At 42.6% G+C, this 21987-nt stretch overlaps 1 protein-coding gene and 1 long non-coding RNA gene across 31 annotated transcripts in view; one reads left to right on the forward strand and one right to left on the reverse strand.

Annotated features, from left to right (window-relative positions):
- Positions 1–21987, forward strand: part of SNX3 (sorting nexin 3) — a 1122685-nt gene that overhangs the window by 1051063 nt on the left and 49635 nt on the right. Inside the window, exon 1 of one of the 30 annotated variants that reach the window (XM_050789174.1) lies at positions 20874–20883. The exons of the other annotated variants lie outside the window; for them this stretch is intronic. The gene's annotated coding sequence lies outside the window, so the exon portion shown is untranslated. Of the gene's footprint in view, positions 1–20873; positions 20884–21987 lie in introns of those variants that run through there. 30 annotated transcript variants of the gene reach the window in all.
- LOC126953645 (uncharacterized) lies at positions 13504–21983 on the reverse strand. The gene is made up of 2 exons (XR_007725285.1): positions 21503–21983; positions 13504–15690 (listed from the first exon to the last, which is right to left on the reverse strand). It is a non-coding gene; the product is annotated as an uncharacterized LOC126953645 (long non-coding RNA).

Consider the following 21987-nt stretch of genomic DNA (forward strand, 5'->3'; position numbering starts at 1 on the left):
GCAGGCGCACACACACACATGCTACATTTTCTTTATTCATTCATCTGTCTATGGACACAGATTGTCTCCGTATCTTGGCTATTGTGACTAATGCTGCAAAGAACATGGGTGTACAGATATCTTTACAAGGAGGTGGTTTCCCCAGAAGGGAGATTCACGGTTTATATGATAGTTCTGTGGTTTTGAGGGGGTTTTTTTTTCTTCTTTTTTTTTTTTTTTTGAGACAGAGTCTCACTTTGTCGCCCAGGCTGGAGTGCAGTAGCACAATCTTGCCTCACTGCAGCCTTGACTTCCGGGGCTCAAGCAATTCTCCCTCCCACATAAGCCTCCCAAGTGGCTGGAACTACAGGTGCGCAACACATGCCTGGCTAATTTTTGTATTTTTTGTAGAGACAGAGTTTGCCATGTTGTCTAGGCTGCTCTCAAACTCCTGGGCTCAAGCAGTCTTCCCACCTCGGCCTCCCAAAGTGCTGGGATTACAGGCATGAGCCACTGTAGTCCGGGTAGTTCTGTTTCTAATATCTTTAGGAACATCCATACTGTGGATCCATTTTAAAGATTAATTTTTAAAAACACCATTAAATTCAATATTACAGAAGTAATAGAAACACAACCCAAGAGCCCTTTTTTCCATTTGCTTCTTTATTTATTTGCCATTACACATGGTTCTTCATAAGTATAATTTCTTCTAATTTAACAAAGAAACACTTTAGAGCTAAGAAAAACAATGTGGTCCATTTGAAGATACATAAGAAATTATTTCAGGGGGTACAGTGGCTCACGCCAGTAATCTCAGCACTTTGAGAGGCAGCACCGATGGGAGGCTTGCTTGAGGCCAGGAGTTCCAGACCAGCCTGGGCAACATAACAAGACCCCCATCATTACACTAAATAAATAAATAAATAAATAAATAAATAAATAAATTCACATGGAAACCATTACATAATAATTCCTAGTTTCTACAGTCAAGTAGAGTCAAATATCTAGCTTCTAAATTCAAAACATTTGTATTTTAAATATCCTTAACAAGATATAACTTAAGTTACTTAATTTCTTTTCTTTTCCATTTTTTTAGAGACAAGATCTCACTCTGTCAACCTAGGGTAAAGTGCAGTGGTGCCATCATAGCTCAGTGCAGCCTCAAACTCCTGGACTCAAGCAATCCTCCTGCCTCTGCCTCCCAAGTAGCTGGGACTATAGGCACTAGGTTACTTAATTTAAACCAACTAGATAAACAAATATACCTAAGTACCTTATTAACTATGAGAAATGTAACTTCTAACCAAGATGTACATACTTCAGTAATATAGATTTATAAATGTATACAAAGTATAGATTTTGCTACAAACAGTTCGTTTCTTATTCTTTTGCTAACCTTTCAACAAAAGTTACCTTTTTTCCCCTTTACTGAAACATTGTTTAACTCATAACTAGAGACTGGCCAGAATATTTGAAGTCAAGTCCAGTGCTCAAATCTTTATTTAGTTTCTTTTTTTTTTTTATTTAGTTTCTTTTTTCTCAGCTCACCGCACCCTCCACCTCCCGGGTTCAAGCAATTATCCCGCCTCAGCTTCCCAAGTAGCTGAGACTACAGGTGCATGCCACCATGCCTGGCTAATTTTTGTATTTTTAGTAACGACGAGGTTTCACTATGTTGGCCAGGCTGGTCTCAAACTCCTAACCTCGTGATCCGCCTGCCTCGGCCTTCCAAAGTGCTGGGATTACAGGCGTGAGCTGCCGTGTGCAGCCAGTTTCTTTTTAGTTTTCTTTTCTTGTTTTTCTTTCTTTTTTTTTTTTTTGAGATGGAGTCTTGCTCTGTTGCCCAGACTGGAGGGCAGTGGCGCAATCTCGGCTTACTGCAGTCTCCACCTCCTGGGTGCAAGGCGTGAGCCACTGCACCCAGCCACCATCTTCCCTTTAAAAATAGCAACAAACACCAACCAATACTAACGTTCCCCAACTGGACACACAAACTTGTAATCTGGGAATCATCACCTGGTTTCTCTTCTTCATCCCTCCTATCCAGTCCTTCACCAAATATGATTAAATCCATCTGTTACCATTGGGTCTCCCTCTTGTCTTTCAGAGGCTGATGCAGTCATCTCCCAGCTCTGGCTCTGGCTCTTTCCCCTACACACCACACTGCTGTCAAATGCATCTTTCCAAATATGTCACCTCTCTGACTATGATCCTTCACAGTTCCTAAATTTGCAATGCCTCCCTACTGTCTACAGAATGAAGTACAATTTCTTTATCATGGACCTTTAGAAAATCAGTATCTGGCTCCTGCCTACCTTACCATCCTCTCAGATCACTCAAATAATTTATACTCAGTAAGCGACATATCATGGGTGATTTACCAAGCATCTTATTTGTTTACATGCACCTTTGTATATATTACTCTAGAAAAACTGGTAACCCCCCCTTTATTTCCTACACATGTTCTGATGGTTTTTACTAATATTTGAAAAATCAGTGCAGTAGCTCACACCTATAATCCCAGTGCTTTGGGAGGCTGAGGTGGGAGAATCACTTGAGGTCAGGTTCAAGATATTTTTTAAATTAGAAAAAAAAAAGTTTTGGCTGGGCACAACGGCTCACGCCTATAATCCCAGCACTTGAAGCCGAGATGGATGGATCACCTGAGGTCAGGAGCTCAAGACCAGCCTGGCCAACATGGTGAAACCCCATCTCTATAAAAATACAAAAAAAAATTAGCCGGGCATGATGGCGGGTGCCTGTAATCCCTGCTACTAGGGAGGCTGAGGTAGGAGAATTGCTTGAACCAGGAGGCAGAGGTTGCAGTGAGCCAAGATCACGCCATTGCACTCTAGCCCGGGTGATAGAGTGAGACTCCACCTCAAAAAAAAAAAAAAGAAAGAAAATTTTAATGAAAATAATTACCCAAACTATCAATTGACTTCTAATATTTTCAAGGCAATTTTAAGAATATTCCAGGTTTAGGCCAAGTGCAGTGGCTCATGCCTGCAATCCCAGCACTTTGGGAGGCCGAAGCAGGTGGATCATTTGAGGTCAGGAGTTCAAGACCAGTCTGACCAACATAGTGAAACCCCATCTCTACTAAAAATACAAAAAACTTAGCTGGGCGTGGTGGCACGTGCGTGTAATCCCAGCTACTCAGGAGGCTGAGGCAGGAGAATTGCTTGAACCCGGGAGGTGGAGGTTGCAGTCAGCTGAGATTGTGCCATTGCACTCCAGCCTGGGTGACAGAGCAAGACTCTGTCTCAAAAAAAAAAAAAAAAAAAAAAAAAGTTCCAGGTTAATACTGCAATATATATTTAGTATCCATCATTACACATACATTATATACTTGATACTACTGTTGATATTCAGACTTAATGAATACATTTACTTTAAGATCCTCAAGGGGGCTGGGCACGTTGTGGCTCATGCCTGTAACCCTACTACTTTGGGAGGCTGAGCTGGAGGATTGCTGAGGTCAGGAATTCAAGATCAGCCTAGGCGACATAGCAAGACCCCGTCTCTACAAAAAATGCTTTTAAAAACTAGCCAAGTATGATGATGTCCACCTGTAGTCCCAGCTACTCAGGAGGCTGAGGTGGGAGGATTGCTTGAGCCTGGGAGGTCAAGGCTGTAGTGAGCTGTTTTCGAGCCACTCCATTCCAGGTTGAGCAACAGGGCAAGACCCTGTCTCAATTCAAACAAACAAACAAACAAAAAAACTCCATGATTCTGAGAGATACAGTAAGTGATTTGTCCAATATAACACAGCTATTATACCTTCTTGAAGTTAACTGAATGGTAATGGAAATAACCCTTAAACCAGATCAACAGATAGACAAAAAGTAGACCATGCCACATAATACTTTGATTGCTATTCATTGATAGTCATAACCAATCTAGTTTTGTTGATTGGTTAGTTGGATTTAATGAGATGCAACCAGGCAAACAAATTGAGTGTTTTTCAGTTCTATAGACCACTTATTCAGAGAAACTGAAGTTGGCCTAAAATGCAGCCAATCTTCAAAATTCAAAGATGCCATGATAAAACTATATGAATTCATTTGTTTATAAGTATAGTACTTGCTCCAGGTGACTACACTCAAAATTAGCCATGATTTGGCCTAGACTTCAAAGATATCAGCTGGTTTTTGTTTTGTTTTTCAAATGGACATCTTGAGATTACTTGGATAAGATTTAAATCAAGGTAAGTTTTATTTACCCAACTTTACTGATAATGAAGAAATTCTCAAGTAAGACTCTCTAGGTGATAACACCTGAATAATTTTTAGTCCGGACATATCTAATTCAAGGAGTATTCCTTCCAAAGCTGAGTGTCTTCTGCCAAAACCAGAACTGGAGACAACTGAGGGACCAGATGAGGAAAGTGTCCTGAAACCTCTAATGTCTATACACACCAATTGTAAGGGCCCAATTTTCCCAGCATGCCTCTCACTTAGCCCAAGCAATTCTCATCAATTTCAAAGGGAGAGATGTGCATCATAGATACGAGTTTGCAGTATCCAGGGCTTACTCAGCAGGAACAGATACTATAAATTACATTACCAGACTTCATTTTTTCAAGCCAAATCAACCCAGCTGGATTTTCAACCTTTAGTTCTTAGAAATAATCAGCTGTCCCTTAAAATATCAGATCTGCTTGGCTTTATTTCACACATCAATCCTGCTGATTACCTAGGATAAGTCATAGTTTAGGTTGATATTCAAGACATGTAATGTAGCTGTATACTTTACTACTATGTAGCTTTATAGTACCAAATCACCAAAATTTTTTCTGGAAGTAATTTTATGCATAGCAAAGAGAGAAGCAGGAGATACAATTTCACATGTTTGCTGTTTAACAATATTTTAAAATATATAATTCTGTTTACAAGTATGGTTTTTCAGCTTTAATTTGGTACTTTACTACCAGGTAAATTATCTTTTAATGTAATTACTTTTATATAATAATTATGGTCTTTAAAGTCTGCAAAGTGATTAAAGGGTATTTTCTAGGAAACAGATTTCTGTATTTAAATTATGCAGTTTTTCTGCTTATGGTTTTGGTGTTATACCTAATTTATTATTTTCATTATTATTATTACTATTATTAAATTCTTATTAAAAAGCATGTGTAGAGATAGACCTTTACAAATATCTAAGACTTTAGGTCTAAAATGTTTTTAATCATAGATTTTTAAAGTTGACACAAGTATATCCCCACTATCTTTTTTTTAGCACTTACTAGTTTTGACTCACTCTAGCATGTTATACACATCAGCACCTGTGCCCATTTAGCAAAGAATTTCAGTACAAATCACTCTGAATTGAACAGACATCTCTAAGAAGCATTACAATTGTTGCAATATTTTTAGAAACTGAAACAAGGAAATAAACAACTTCAGTAAAAGTGATTTAAATAACAAATAACGTGTCTTTATAAACAGCTTATCTCCTTGAGAACAAAGAATAAACAAGGAGACAAGGGTTTTTTTTTTCTTCCACTATTAAAGCAGATCACAATATGAATGGGTGAAATGTCATGAATAATTGGAGAAAATCACAGAGTAATCTTCGACAAAAACATCTGATTTATTTAAATTGTCACTGTTTGTCTTATTAGAACCTTTATTTAACCTTGTTATCCACAATGCAGTATTCAAGCTGGTTTATCAAAAATATACTTTGGAACTAACTATATTTTGAAAATTTTGACTTTCTCAAATGCAAGCTATAGTAATATAAACCTCTCATGGTAACTGTTTTACTTCAGACCTAGTTAATTGACATTGCATTGAACTGAAATGCCTATGAAAACCAACGTTTTGAATCTAAGACAACAGTAAGTCAAACAGTTCAAACATTCTATCAATAGATTTAAGCTCAGGTTTCCGGTCAAGAGAATAATCAATTCCATTATTAGATTCACCTAGATATAACATTCATTCGCTATCCTCAGCTAACAAACCCAGCCAAACACCACCAAACGCCACTCCTTATTATGGGATTCAAGGTCTCATTTCAACCATGTTCTTTCTTTCTTGATAAACTCATTTCCTTATTGACTTCTACACAGATTACAGGTATTTCAGAGCTTACCAAGTCTCTGGCGCTGTTCCAACTGTCTTACAAATATTAACTCTTTCAATCCTCGTAACACCCTGTGAATTAGGGACTATTATTGTCCCCATTTTATCCATGAAGAAATGGAAACCCAGACATGTAAAATAACTTGCCTAAGGTTACACAGCTACTAAGCACATCTCTACCAACCCTTGGTTAAATAGAATTGATTTGCTTATAGTACTGTCTTCAAACCAGACAGATTTATATAAAATATAAAATTCTAGGCTGGGTGTGGTGGCTCACATCTGTAATCTCAGCACTTTGGGAGGCAGAGGCAGGGGATCACCTGAGGTCAGGAGTTCAAGACCAGGCTGGCCAACACAATGAAACCCCATCTCTACTAAAAATTAAAAAAATTAAAAAAAATTAGCCAGGTGAGGTGGCGGGTGCCTGTAACCCCAGCTACTTGGGAGACTGAGGCAGAAGAATCGCTTGAACCCGGGAGGAAGAGGTTGCAGTGAGTCGAGATTGCGCCACTGCACTCTAGCCTGGGCAACAAGAGCAAAACTCCCTCTCCAAAAAAAAAATTCTAGCCAAGAAATAATTTATAATATAAAAGCAAAGTATACCAGGATAGTGATATGCACATCATGCTATTATTCACAATGGACTGAAGAGATTAGAGAAAGCAAAGCAGTATATGGAGAGCTCTATAGTCTAACATTAAATAAATTAAGTTATGGCAGGGAGGTGGGGTGACGGGTAGATGAGAAAGACAAAAACATGTCTCAGAGGTATAAGCCCAAGTAATTAGATAAGTAATGATAATATTTGCAGCAGAAAGTTTGTAAATATTGGGAAATGCTTAGGGGTAAATGGCATTAGACTGACTTCAGACAAGTTGAGCTTTATTTAGTGAGTAGGATAACAAACAGAAACAGCCTGTGAGTGCCTGTGTGAGTGTTTGGTGTGACAGGTGGCAAAAGTTGTAATGATATTCTCATACTTCGTTGAGGTAATTAAAGGTTTGGGAATATTGGACAGTTTGGTACACCAAGTCTTGTCTGGCAGGCCTGGTCAGTGTCTCTACCAGACCCAACCCATGGCTTCCTGACAAATATACCTCCTGTGAGGATGTGTAAATGAAAAGTTAGAAGAACTTCCTTTGCAAATACAATTGGGAATCAAACCTGTTGTTCCTGGGAGTACATATCCCTGCGGCTAAGGGCTTTCATTAGAACCCTGAAAACAATCCACAGAGATTTGCCAGGCCCTCCACTCCCAGTGGAAGTCATGGTGCTTTTTATATCCTGACATCTTCCTCTGACCTGGCATCTCACAGACTTCTGGTCTGAGCAATCTTCAGTTGTACCTTCTTTGGGTCAAATCAGAGAAACAGGGTAAGTATTTCTCAAGTCCATTAATTTCTCCACATTCCTACTGCTACTGTCTTTGTTCTGTCACAGTTAGCTTTTTGAGCTAAAAATAAGTTACACTCATTCCATGGTTTACTTTGGTTTACTTAGATAGTGTCTAGAACCATAAACATGGACTATGATGCCCTTCATGACCTTGTCTCTCTGGCCTGAGTCCTGATCTTCTTTCCCTTTCATTCCAATAGTCCTTAACTACACTAGTTCCCTAAGTGTCCCGTGCTCTCTCTTTCCTCTGGACCTCTTCAGCTGTTTATCTCTACCTCTGGAATATACTTCAGACACTTAAGCACACCCAAAACATATGCAATTTGCCTGTCAAACACCAACTTCATGTCTCAGTTTCCTTGTTGCTTCCTTCTGGAATCCTTCCTCCATTACTCTTCCCCCCAAGACTGGGCTATGTGGCTATTATGACACTCTCCTGACATGGCTTTGTTCATTTTCATGCCCCTATGACCAGACTGAAAGATCGTGGCCGGGCATGGTGACTCCTGCCTGTAATCACAGCACTTTGGGAGGGTGAGGCAGCAGGATCACTTGAGGCCAGAAGTTGGAGACCAGCCTGGGAAACATAGCAAGACCCTGTCTCTACAAAAAATAAAATTAAAAAATTATCCAGGCATGGTGGTACTCACCTGCAGTCTTAGTAACTCAGGAGGCTGAGATGGGAGGACAGCTTGTGCCCAGGAGGTGGAGGCTTCAGTGAGCCATGATCGTGCCACTGCACTCCAGCCTGGGCAGCAGACCGAGACTCTTTCTCTAAAAAAGCATAAAAGACAAAAGATCGTGGAAGGAAAAACTGTATCTTGTTTACCACTTTGTCTCCTCTCCATATGCCTCACACCCACCCTAGCACCTAGCACAGTCCCTGGTTTCTTGTAGGTGCTCAGTACATATTTGTCACATGAATAGCCAGAGGGTCTGAGAATCCTAAGAAATCCATATCTGTTCAGCCAAAGAGATCACATGATGCTAATGGTTCTGGAATGGCACCCTCCACAACATCCCATCAATTAATCAAATACATCTGGCATTCTTGAGATTCTCTACATCCCTGCTACTCAGTGTGGTCTGGGGACCAGCAGCATTGGCATTACCTGGAACTCGTTAGAAATGCAAAATCTCAGGCCTCATCCTAGAACTCCTGAATCAGAATTTGCATTTTTACAAGGTCCAGGTGACCTGTATGCATATTAGTGTTTGAAAAAATATTGCTCTGGATGGCAAGGTGGCTTACTCCTGTAATCCCAGCACTCTGGGAGGCCAAGGTGGGAGGATCACTTGACCCCAGGAGTTTGAGACCAGCCTGGGCAAAAAAAGTGAGATTTGGTCTCTACAGAATTTTTTTTTTTTTTTTTTTTTTTTTTTTTTTTTTTTGAGATGGAGTCTCGCTCTGTCGCCAGGCTGGAGTGCAATGGCATGATCTCAGCTCACTGCAACCTCCACCTCCTGGGTTCAAGTGATTCTCCTGCCTCAGCCTCCCAAGTAGCTGGGACTACAGGTGCACGCCACCATGCCCAGCTAATTTTTGTATTTTTAGAAGAGATGGGGTTTCACCATGTTGGCCAGGATGGTCTTCATCTCTTGACCTCGTGATCCACCCGCCTCAGCCTCCCAAAGTGCTGGGATTATAGGCACGAGCCACCACACCCGGGCCCCCAATTTTTTTTTTTTTTTTTTTTTTTTGAGACGGAGTCTTGCTCTGTTGCCCAAGCTGGAGTGCAGTGGCGCGATCCTGGCTCACTGCAAGCTCCGCCTCCTGGGTTCACGCCATTCTCCTGCCCCAGCCTCCGGAGTAGCTGGGACTACAGGCGCCCGCCACTGCGCCCGGCTCATTTTTTTTGTATTTTTAGTAGAGACGGGGTTTCACCGTGGTCTCGATCTCCTGACCTTGTGATCCGCCCGCCTCGGCATCCCAAAGTGCTGGGATTACAGGCGTGAGCCACCGCGCCTGGCCCCAATTTTTTTTTTATTAGTCAGGTGTGGTGGTAGCACACACCTCTAGTCCTAGCTACTGGGGAGGCTGAGGGTGTAGGATCACTTGAGTCTGAGTTCAAGGCTGCAGTGAGCTCTGATGGTACCACTGCACTTCAGTATGGGTGACAGAGCAAGACTCTGTCTAAAAAACAACAACAATAATAACAGTTGAAGAAACACTGCTCTAGATAGATACATTGGTGGTTCTTTACTCAGAAAGTGGGTAATTCATCTTCTTGAGAGAAGCAGTGAAAATGCCTGGTTTCCAGGATTCCTGTGGCTGAGAACTTTTTTATTTCTGCCCTGATCCAGGTTTACACTAACATGTAACATGGCCTTACATGGTTGAAATCACACACTCTGCATGATATCAGGCGCTCCCCTATCTCAACAAAAATTCTGTGCCTATGATTTTTCAGAAGCTAACCACCTGACTTGAGACAAGAATTGCACATGTTGCACATGTCATGCTTCCCTTTGACTTTTTCAGACATTGTGTCCAATGTCATCTATAAAGGAATAAGCCTGCCTTAGTATACCTGATGTGCTTGGCCGTTGGCTGGGAGCAGCCCATGGAAAGTGTAGCCTCTGAGCAAATGCAGTAGTCATGAATTTCAGAGTACAGCAGGTGAGGCCAAAGGTTAATTATGCTTTCTGCAGTTGGAGATCTGAGAGACGCAGTCTCATGGCTGCCACAACGCGTAAGGGAGAAGATAAAAATAGGTAATTGATGGAGAAGAACTTGACAAAGGTGGTTCTGATGTTCATACAACCAACCCAGCACTGCCTGATTTACCAATATACAAGAGGCAAGGCGCAAACAATGTAACAGAACAGAAACTTGTGCCTTGGAAGAGAATTTGTAAAGTCTAGCAGGGAGTGAGACCCCTTAATGAGCATGCCTAAAACAAAACAGATGGTCACTAACCTCCCTAACCTACCAAGAGTGAAAGTCAAGTTACCACGAGGGGCCTGGCACAGTGGCCCACGACTGTCATCTCAGCACTCTGGGAGGTCAAAGGGGGAGGACTACTTGAGGTCAAGAGTTCAAGACCAACCTTGGCAACATAGAGAGACTCCCCCATCTCTATAAAAAAAAAAAAAAAAAAAAAAAAAAAGAAAATTAAAAGTTACCACCAGGCTTATTTTGCTGAGATGGAATGCAAGCAGGGGCTGGCTCTTTCCTGCTCTTCCCCAGCAGTAGTTAGCCTCTTCTCTAAATAAAACTGAACAAATATACAAAGAAATCAGTGTTCAACTAAAGTATTAGCCTCCCAGAGACATCAAACTCAGGCTGTCCAGAGAGCAATCCATGTGCTGATCTCTTCATGACTGTGGAAGTAGTTAGCCTTTGAGAGCAGGGAGACTGATTGATATGCTACTAGAACACACCAAGATGAGAAGGGCTCTTTATGAGGGTTGGCAAGGGGTTCCCAGGAGGACCATCACAAAGGAGCAGGTCACATAGGTCCCGTCACAAAGGACTTCAAACAACATTAACATCATCTCCAAGGTTATGTGTGTAGTCTCTGATTCTCCTGGTACCAACTGGGTATCCAACGATTCAATCCAATTCTGACACTAATTATCCAGAGTTAGTGCAGACCCCACAGGTTAAGGCTCAGTCCCATAAGACTGCCCCCACTTCAGATGCCAGTTGCAAACAGGATGTCCAGACTACCCACACTTCTGCCCAGCCCCTACTAATTTGGTGCTTCTCATAACTGCCACCTCCTCCCCCTGCCACACACACATCCTTTTCATACATTCCAACAAGCACTTCCATACATTACTGAACAGGGTATAAACTGGCAAAACCTATGTCAACCTTCAATAAGGAGATTTGGGAAATATGTTAAATGTAGAGTTTAACTGAGCCCAAAGCTTGAGGATGGCCACCCAGCAATGTTGATTCAAGTCGCCCTGAATATGCACTCCTATTAGCAGCAGTTACAAGTGGGTGGGTCTTTCTTCTCTTCTCCTTCTTCTTCTTCTCTCTCTCTCTCTTTTCTTTTTTGAGACAGATCTTGCTCTGTTGCCCAGGCTGGAGTGCAATGGTGCCTTCACACCTCACTGCAGCCTCGACATCCTGGGTTCAAGTGATCCTCCTTTTTCACTTCACCCTCTGTAGTAGCTGGGACTACAAGGGCACACTACCATGCCTGGCTAATTTTTTTTTTTTTTTTTTGAGACGGAGTCTCGCTCTGTCGCCCAGACTGGAGTGCAGTGGCGCGATCTCCACTCACTGCAAGCTCTGCCTTCCCGGGTTCCCGCCATTCTCCTGCCTCAGCCTCCCGAGTAGCTGGGACTACAGGCACCCGCCACCGCGCCCGGCTAATTTTTGTATTTTTTAGTAGAGACGGGGTTTCACCGTGTTAGTCAGGATGGTCTCGATCTCCTGACCTCGTGATCCGCCCGTCTCGGCCTCCCAAAGTGCTGGGATTACAGGCGTGAGCCACCGCGCCCGGCATCCTGGCTAATTTTTTAAAAAAAATTTTGTAGAGGCAGGTCTCACTATGTTGCCCAGTCTGGTCTCAAGCTCTGCACTCAAGCAATCCTCCTGCCCCTCCCTAGGATTATAGGTGTGAGCTACTGTGCCCAGTCACAAGTGGATTTTTTTTTTTTTTTTTTTTTTTTTTTTTTAAGATAGCAACGAGGTCTCCCTTTGTTGCCCAGCCAGGCTGGTCTCAAACTCCTGAGCTCAAGTGATCCTCCCACCTTGGCCTCCCAAAGTGCTAGGATTACAGGCATGAGCCACTGCGCCTGGCCATAAGTGGGTTTTTAAAGGAAAAAAGAAGACATAGCTCCTAAGTTGTTTCGCAAGAATTTACATGAAAATAACATAAGAAGCTGGGCCTGGTGGTCTGTGCCTATGCTCCCAGGTACGTGGGAGGCTGAGGCAGGGGAACTGCTTGAGCCCAGGAGTTCGAGGCTTCAGGGAGCTATGATGGCACCACTGCACCCCAGCTTGGGCAATAGAGCTAGATCCTATCTGTAAAAAATGAGAAGTAAACAGAAGCTATTGATTGCTTATATTTTATTCTTTTTTTTATTATTATTATACTTTAAGTTCTAGGGTACATGTGCACAACATGCAGGTTTGTTACATATGTATACATGAGCCATGTTGGTGTGCTGCACCCATTAACTCATCATTTACATTAGGTATATCTCCTAATGCTATCCCTCCCTCAACCCCCTCCCCACAATAGGACCCAGTGTGTGATGTTCCCCTTCCTGTGTCCAAGTGATCTCATTGTTCAATTCCCACCTATGAGTGAGAACATGCGGTATTTGGTTTTCTGTTCTTGCGATAGTTTGCTGAGAATGATGGTTTCCAGCTGCATCCATGTCCCTACAAAGGACACGAACTCATGCTTTTTTACGGCTGCATAGTATTCCATGGTGTGTATGTGCCACATTTTCTTAATCCAGTCTGTCACTGGACATTTGGGTTGATTCCAAGTCTTTGCTATTGTGATAGTGCCACAATAAACATATGTGTGCGTGTGTCTTTATAGCAGCATGATTTATAATCCTTTGGGTATATCCCCAGTAATGGGATGGCTGAGTCGAATGGTATTTCTAGTTCTAGATCCTTGAGGAATTGCCACACTGTTTCCCACAATGGTTGAACTAGTTTACACTCCCACCAACAGTGTAAAAGTGTTCCTATTTCTCCACATCCTCTCCAGCACCTATTGTTTCCTGATTTTTTAATGATTGCCATTCTAACTGGTGTGAGATGGTATCTCATTGTGGTTTTGATTTGCATTTCTCTGATGGCCAGTGATGAGCATTTTTTCATGTGTCTGTTGGCTATATGAATGTCTTCTTTTGAGAAGTGTCTGTTCATATCCTTTGCCCACTTTTTGATGGGGTTTTTTTTGTACTTTATTCTTTATATCACAGACTACAGAAACATGAAGATAATGGGTGAGGCAGCAAGTCAGGAACAAAATGCCTTTAAGTATTTGCCCTTAAGAGGTCATGATTCAAGTCCCATACTCATCAGGTTTTTCATTGCTGTTGTTTGTTTTAAGACAGAGTCTCACTCTGTGGCCCACGCTGGAGTGCAGTGGCACAATCTCAACTCACTGCAACCTCCACCTCCTGGGTTCAAGGGATTCTCCTGCCTCAGTCTCGCCAGTAGCTGGGATTACAGGTGTGCACCACCATGCCCCACTAATTTCTTTTTTTTTTTTTTTGAGACGGAGTCTCAAAGTCTCGCTCTGTCACCCAGGCTGGAGTGCAGTGGCGCGATCTCGGCTCACTGCAAGCTCTACCTCCCGGGTTCATGCCATTCTCCTGCCTCAGCCTCCTGAGTAGCTGGGACTACAGGTGCCTGCCACCACACCTGGCTAATTTTTGTTGTATTTTTAGTAGAGACAGGGTTTCACCGTGTTAGCCAGGATGGTCTCGATCTCCTCGTGATCTGCCCGTCTCGGCCTCTCAAAGTGCTGGGATTACAGGTGTGAGCCACCACGCCTGGCTAATTGTTTTATATTTTTAGTAGAGATGAGATTTTGCCATGTTGGCCAGGCTGGTCTTGAACTCCTGACCTCAAGTGATCCCAAAGTGCTGGGATGACAGGCATGAGCCACCACGCTCGACCAGGTTTTGAAGAAGCAATGCACTGATCAAGTTTACAAGGAACTGGCTGTTAAAACAGAATTCCAATTTACTAATTTAAAATAAGAAATATAAACTATCTGCTCCCACAAGGCAGTACCTCCTTTTGCCTATTAAAAAAAAAAAAAAAAAAAAAAAAAGTCTTGTTAGGCATGATGGCTCATGTCTGTGATCTCAGCACTTTGGGAGGCTGAGGCGGGTGGAAAGCTTGAGTTCAGAAGTTTGAGACCAACCTGGGCAATGAGGCGAAATCCCAACTCTACCAAAAATACAAAAAGTATATGGGGGTGGTGGCATGCACCTGTGGTCCAGCTACTCAGGAGGCTGAGGTGGGAGGACTGCAGAAGCCCAGGAAGTCAAAGCTGAAGTTGAGGCTACAGTGAGCCATGATTGCACCACTGCACGCCAACCTGGGTGACAGAGTGATACCCTGTCTCAAAAAAAAAAAAAAAAAAAAAAAAAAAAAAAGGTCTTTATTGCTTAAAGTTTCTCTGGGCCTGATAAATTTTGCATACCTCTCCTCAGGCTGCTTTGAACTATTTTTTTCTCATCTATATGAAAGGAAATTTTTACAATACCTCTCAAAATTACAAATGCATATATCCTTTGCCTCAGTAATTCTATTCACAGCAATTTATGCTACAGATATGCTCCCATGTGTATAATGACTGGCATATTCAAGGTTATTCATTATAGCACTGTAATAGTAAAAGATGAGGATCAACATGTATTTGTCAGTAGAAGATAAGTTAAATAATTATGGCATATCATAGAATACTTTGCTCTTGTACAGATATAGATGTGTAACTACCTTGGCATATAACATTTAAGTGAGGTAAGGTGCAAAAGTGTTTGTATCCTATCATACTATTTCTCATATATATATGAGATACATAAGAAACTGCCAACAGTGGCTGTCAATAGAGAAGGGAGGATGGCTGGAGACAGGAATTGGCGACAGATTTTTCAATGAACACCCTTAAATACATTTTGATTTGTAAATAATGTAAATGCTTTATCTACTTAAAAATAACAAACAACTCACAATGCCCTTAAATAATTTCCTCAGTACCAAAGTTGAAAATGTCCAGATCCTCAAAAGCTGAAAGTGGTGTGGGTCTGCTTCATGCTCTCAGAAGTTCTGAAATTGACTCATACTGTAAATAGTCTTTTGGTAGTGAGGAGGGAGACACTGAGCTTCATGGTTTTTACTTTTCTTTGGGCAGGAAGAAGTAAGGTTATCTGCTGAGAGTAAGGAAGAAGAATGCAAAATGTGAGAAGAGAATTAAACAGGGGAGGCCAGGCATGGTGGCTCACATCTGTCATCCCAGAACTTTGGGAGGCTGAGGCAGGTGGATCACCTGAGGTTAGGAGTTTGAGACCAGCCTGGCCAACATGGTGAAATCCCATCTCTACTAAAAAAAAAAAAAAAAAAAAAAAACAAAACGAAAATTAGCTGGCATGTTGGCAGGCATCTGTAATCCCAGCTACTCAGGAGGCTGAGGCAGGAGAATTGCTTGAACCCAGGAGGTGGAGGTTGCAGTGGGCCAAGATTGCACCATTGTGCTCCAGCCTGGCGACAAGAGCGAAACTGCATCTAAAAAAAAAAAAAAAGAATTAAATGGGATTTCTGAGATGTGTCTAAGGATCAACCGAAGTTGGAAACCATAAATTTGCAAAGGTGCCAGTAGGTCTAGATTTCCTCCAGGAATGCTCAGCAGCCTGGGAGCAGGAGTTTGGAGGGTAGGTCGGGGTGTGAGATTTGAAATGCCCCACATAGGAAAAATGATGTAAAAGAAACCCACCTGGCACTTGAGAAGTTGGCAGATCTCATTAGGTTTGCCACGTAAACCAAAAATAAAATTCTAAGTCCCCTCGACCATCTAAATGGACCCCTCCTCTCAGCCAAAGGCATTCCAAAGTTAACCTGAAAAACTATTTCAGGCAATGATGGGAAGGGACAGTCAGACATGCCTTATCATACCCTCCTCCCTTTTGGAATTACCAATAGAACAGATTCTTTAGATCTGATAAGAAACAGTTACAATCTATTTTCTCTGAAGCCCTCTACCTGGAGGCTTTATCTGCAAAATAAAACCTTTATTTCTTCATAACCCCTTATCACAACCCAGACATTCTTTTTTATTGATAGTAACTCAACCAATTGCCAATCAGAAATCCTTTGAATCTGCCTAATGGCTTGGAAGCCCTGACTTCCAGTTGTCCCGCCTTTCTGGCCCAAACCAATGTATATCTTACATGTATTAATTGACGTCTCGTGTCTCCCTAAAATGTATAAAACCAAGCTGTACCCTGACCATCCTAGGGTCATGTTCTCAGGACCTCCTGAGGCCTGTATCATGGGCCATTGGTCACTCATGTTTGGCTCAGAATAAATCTCTTCAAATATTTCACACAGTTTGACTCTTTTCGTTGACAGCCATAATTCCAGAGTCTGACACTTCAGAGGTTCAGTGACTTGATTTTATTCTTTTCCTTTAGAAGTGATCAGGTTTTGAGGAAGTGACACATTAATCAAGTTCACAAGGGACCGGCTGATAAAACAGAATCCCAATTAATTAATTATTATTATTATTTTTTGAGGTGGAGTGTCACTCTGTCACCCAAGCTGGAGTACAGTGGCGTGATCTCGGCTCACTGCATCATGCACCTCCCAGGTTCAAGCAATTCTCCTGCCTCAGCCTCCCGAGTAGCTAGGATTACATTTATATTTTCATTTATTTGACCTTTGACCTGGCCTCCCAAAGTGCTGGGATTACAGGTATGAGCCATTGCCCAGCCTAACTCAAGCATTTTTAAAAACTGATACGCCTTGGAGCTGTTTCCAGTTTTTGCCACTACAAACAAAGATGTGATAAACATCCTTGCCCTTACAACCTTGTGTACCATGGACTCTTGCAGCAAAAGTTAGATTTGCAGGTAAAACTACTCTAATAGTCTTACTTTTGATAAATATCATCAAATTACTTTTCCAAAAGGATGTAGCAATTCATACTCATGTCATCAAAATATGAATGCCTGTTTTCCTACTTTCCTACTGTGTGCTTCTGTTCATTTGGATTTTTGTCATTCTGATAGACAGAAAAAAGTATTCATGTTTAATGTGCATTTATATGATTAGTAAGTTTGAGTATAGTGGCAGTTGAAGTGGAGGTATGAGGAGAAGACATGAATATATTCTAACAATGAGCTAAAATGTTAGAAAACTATCATCAATTTTATGTTTTCCTAAAGTGGCCTAATTCTAGAAAAATAAGTTGTCTGTATACTGGTATCGCTGTGGGTGCCCTGAGAGGTGCGTCCTTTGAGTAGAGTATTAATTATCACAGTTTGAAGGCTCTGGCCATTAAGATTATCCATTCGTGTTTATTCTGAGCTCACTAAACAGTCAGCTGATAGTAATTTCATTTCTTTTTTATGCTTATTGTCCATTTGAATTCCTGCCTAAGAGGCAGCATAAAATATTGGTAAGTATATAAATTCTGGAGCTAGTTTTGCCATTTTTTTTTTTTTTTTTTTTTTTTTTTTTTTTGAGACGGAGTCTCACTCTTGTCACCCAGGCTGGAGTGCGCAGTGGCGCCATCTCGGCTCACTGCAACCTCCACCTCCCAGGTTCAAGCCATTCTTCTGCCTCAGCCTCTGGAGTAGCTGGGATTACAGGCGCCCAGCTCCATGCCTGGCTATTTTTTTGTATTTTTAGTAGAGACAGGGTTTCACCATGTTGACCAGGCTGGTCTCGAACTTCTGACCTCAGGTGATCCGCCCATCTCGGCCTCCCAAAGTGCTGGGATTACAGGCGTGAGTCACCGCGCCCAGCCGAGTTTTGCCATTTCTTTTTTTTTTTTTTTTGGAGACGAAGTCTTGCTCTGTCGCCCGGGCTGGAGTGCAGTGGCCGGATCTCAGCTCACTGCAAGCTCCGCCTCCCGGGTTTACGCCATTCTCCTGCCTCAGCCTCCCGAATAGCTGGGACTACAGGCGCCCACCACCTCGCCCGGCTAGCTTTTTGTATTTTTTAGTAGAGACGGGGTTTCACCGTGTTAGCCAGGATGGTCTCGATCTCCTGACCTCGTGATCCGCCCGTCTCGGCCTCCCAAAGTGCTGGGATTACAGGCTTGAGCCACCGCGCCCCGCGAGTTTTGCCATTTCTGAACGATAAAACCTTTGGGCCAGGTGCAGTGGCTCACACCTGTAATCCCAGCACTTTGGGAGGCCGAGGTGGGTGGATCACAAGGTCAGGAGTCCGAGACCAGCCTGGCCAACATGGTGAAACCCCGTTTCTACTAAAAACACAAAAATTAGCTGGGCGTGGTGGCGGGCGCCTGTAGTCCCAGCTACTTGGGAGGCTGAGGCAGGAGAATAGCTTGAACCCAGGAGGCAGAGGTAGTGAGCCAAGATCGTGCCACTGCACTCTAGCCTGGGTGACACAGCAAGACTCCATCTCAAAAAAAAAAAAAAAACTTGACTCATTGCCACCCATCCATCCAAGGTAGGAGTGGGTGAGTAAAACTAACCACACTGAGATTCTAATTGTATTAAGTTATTAATTTTAGATAGAGTGATATTTTTCTGATATTAAGTCCTCCCATCCAGGAACACAGACTCTTTTCTCTTTAGGTTTTGTCTTACATCTTTTAATATAATTTCATAGTTTTAGTCCTATGTTTCCTTTGCTCCCTGTAGCTCCTATCCCTTCCTTCTTAGATATTTTGTACTTCTGGTCACTTGCGAACAGGGTATTTTCTTCCATTTCCATTCTAACTAGATATTGCCTAGACAAAGGAAAGCTATTATATTCTATATTTCTATTCTGCCACTACATTTTGTTAATTCTAGTAGCTTATTCTTTCTGGATTTGCATTCTAGAAATGCAATCACAATTCCTGAAAAATAAAGATTTTTTTTTTCCTGATATTTACACCAAGAAAGTCTTCTTTGCCTATACAACTGTTCTATGATGCTGTGCTGCTGTCCCTCCTAGCCGCTTCCCCACTGCAGGCATTTGTTCCGGCTGCCCAAGTGTGCCCTGAGTGGCCACCAAGGAATCAGACAGAAGCATTCTATGAGAATATTCTATGATTGCTTTGTTCAGGTGTCACCGATGACAACAAATACAGTAGTTCCTGGTCTCTTAGCTTTCATAGACTTCAATTCAGAGCCATTGATATACATTTCTTGAGCTCACATTTCTTTTTTTTTTTTTTTTTTTTTTTTTTTTTTTTGAGACTGAGTCTGGCTCTGTCGCCCAGGCTGGAGTGCAGTGGCCGGATCTCAGCTCACTGCAAGCTCCGCCTCCCGGGTTTACGCCATTCTCCTGCCTCAGCCTCCGGAGTAGCTGGGACCACAGGCGCCCGCCACCTCGCCCGGCTAGTTTTTTGTATTTTTTAGTAGAGACGGGGTTTCACCGTGTTAGCCAGGATGGTCTCGATCTCCTGACCTTGTGATCCGCCCGTCTCGGCCTCCCAAAGTGCTGGGATTACAGGCTTGAGCCACCGCGCCCGGCTTGAGCTCACATTTCTAATCATACCAGTCAAATTCCCATTTGGTCTGTTGTATTAGGAGACATGCCCAGCATTAATATCTAATGAGCTTGTCTGTCGCTATCTGTCACATTATTCAGTTTTGTCTCATAGCACCAATCATATTGGCAGGTGTATTATTTACTGATTTGTCTCCCTAAGATAGACTATATACTAGGTTATAAACCTGACTTATCTACCCTTTAATCTCTAGCACCTAGAATGAAAACATCTAATAGGCCTTCAACAAATATTTGTTGAATGAATAAATGAATGTTGTTTTCTGGAAAATAATATACATTGTATTTAAGTAATTTCTTTTTATTTTATTTTCTTTTTTTTTTTTTTTTTTTTTTTTTTTGAGACGGAGTTTTGCTCTTGTTGTCCAGGCTGTAGTGCAATGGCACGATCTCGGCTCACCACAATCTCCACCGCCCAGATTCAAGCAATTCTCCTGCCTCAGCTTCCCGAGTAGCTGGGATTACAGGCATGTGCTACCACGCCTGGCTAATTTTGTATTTTTAGTAGAGACAGGGTTTCTCCATGTTGGTCAGGCTGGTCTCGAACTCCCGACCTGAGGTGATCCGCCCGCCTCGGCCTCCGAGAGTGCTGGGATTACAAGAGTAAACCACCGCACCCGGCCAAGTAATTTCTTTTTATTCCAGTGTTTCTTAGTGTTATTAAGAATGGTTGCTGTTGGCCGGGCACGGTGGCTCACGCCTGTACTACCAGCACTTTGGGAGGCTGAGGCAGGCGGATCGGCTGATGTTAGGAGTTCGAGACCAGCCCGGCCAACAAGGCGAAACCCCGTTTCTACTAAAAATACACAAAAGTTAGCTGGGTGTCGTGGCACACGCCTGTAATCCCAGCTACTCGGGAGGCTGAGGCAGGAGAATCGCTTGAATCCGGAAGGTGGAGATTGCAGTAAGACAAGATGCGCCACTGCACTCCAGCCTGAACGACACAGCGAGACTCCGTCTCAAAAAAAAAAAAAAAAAAAAAAAAAAAAAAAAAAAAAAAAAAAAAAAAAAGAAAGAAAGAAAGAAAAGAAAAGGAAAGAAAATTTCAGTTCAAGGGATCAAGGGACAGATCAGGCCGAGCACGGTGGCTTATGCCTGCCATCTCAGTACTTATGGTAGGCTGCGGCGGGAGGATCACTTTGATGCTAGGAGTTGGAGACCAGCCTGGAAATCATAGTGAGATCCCGTCTCCACAAATAATTACTAATAACTTAAAATCTAGAAAAAGGGGGGAGAGGGGAAGATCAGGTTAAAGTAATTATAGGATTAAACTTGACGTATTAAAAAATGCAGAAATAGTTGTGAGACCATACCATTAAGAGGGATAACTCTCCGGACAAAGAGAAAAATGTATCGTATCTCAACATTTAAAATCTGCATTTCCCATTAGACCATGAGAGATTAACTAGGACCTAATTCCTAATTAACTGGGTTTTCTCCCCGTTTCTTTCTTTTTTTTTTTTTTTTTTTTGAGACGAAGTCTCACTCTATTGCCCAGGCTGGAGTGCAACGGCGCGAGCTCGGCTCACTGCAACTTCCGCCTCCTGGGTTCAAGCGATTCTCCTGTCTCAGCCTCCTAAGTAGCTGGGATTACAGGCGCACACCACCACGCCCAGCTAATTTTGCATTTTTAAGTAGAGATGGGGTTTCACCATGTGGGCAAGGCTAGTCTCGAATTCCTGACCTCGTGATCCGCCCGCCTCGGCCTCCCAAAGTGCTGGGATTACGGGCATAAGCCACCGTGCCCGGCCTTCCTCCCCGTTTCTGAAAAAGGCTTATGTGAGTTGCATTTCCAGTCCTGTAGAGGTACGTTTAATATTTTCAAAAAAAAAAAAAAAAAAAAAAAACTTACCAGGACTTCCTGAGAAATGAAAGTGGACACCCAAGGCAGCTTGCAGCCGATCTACTGTTACTTTGTTTTAGCGGGCCGACCTGTCTCCAAATATGGTTTGACCATAATGCTAGAATTTAGCTAGGGCTTTTGTTTTTATTTCACTCCCACACTTTACTGGTTTCAATTTATCAATCCAGATGGGTGTCTGGTGGAACGCTCAGGTTTATGGCAAAATCATTTCAGGCATTTGTTTAACCCTCTCCAGAAAGGCATTTTCAAGGGTTCACTGTTGGTACAGTTAGTAGGGGCAGTTTTGTTTCGATTTGCTGGCGAATCTCTAAAATCTCCCCGTTTAACTTTCGCCCGCAATTCCTAACGCCGCGAAGGCCGTTTCCGGCGCTCTGCCCCGCCGGAGGCCGAGGCTGGCGCAGAGAGACAGGAAGCACCGCCCCTCGGCGTCTGGGTCCTCGCTTCATCGGCCGCAGCCCCGCGGCGGCGGCGCT

This window comes from Macaca thibetana, chromosome 4, assembly GCF_024542745.1.
Source record: "Macaca thibetana thibetana isolate TM-01 chromosome 4, ASM2454274v1, whole genome shotgun sequence".
NCBI lineage: Eukaryota > Metazoa > Chordata > Mammalia > Primates > Cercopithecidae > Macaca > Macaca thibetana.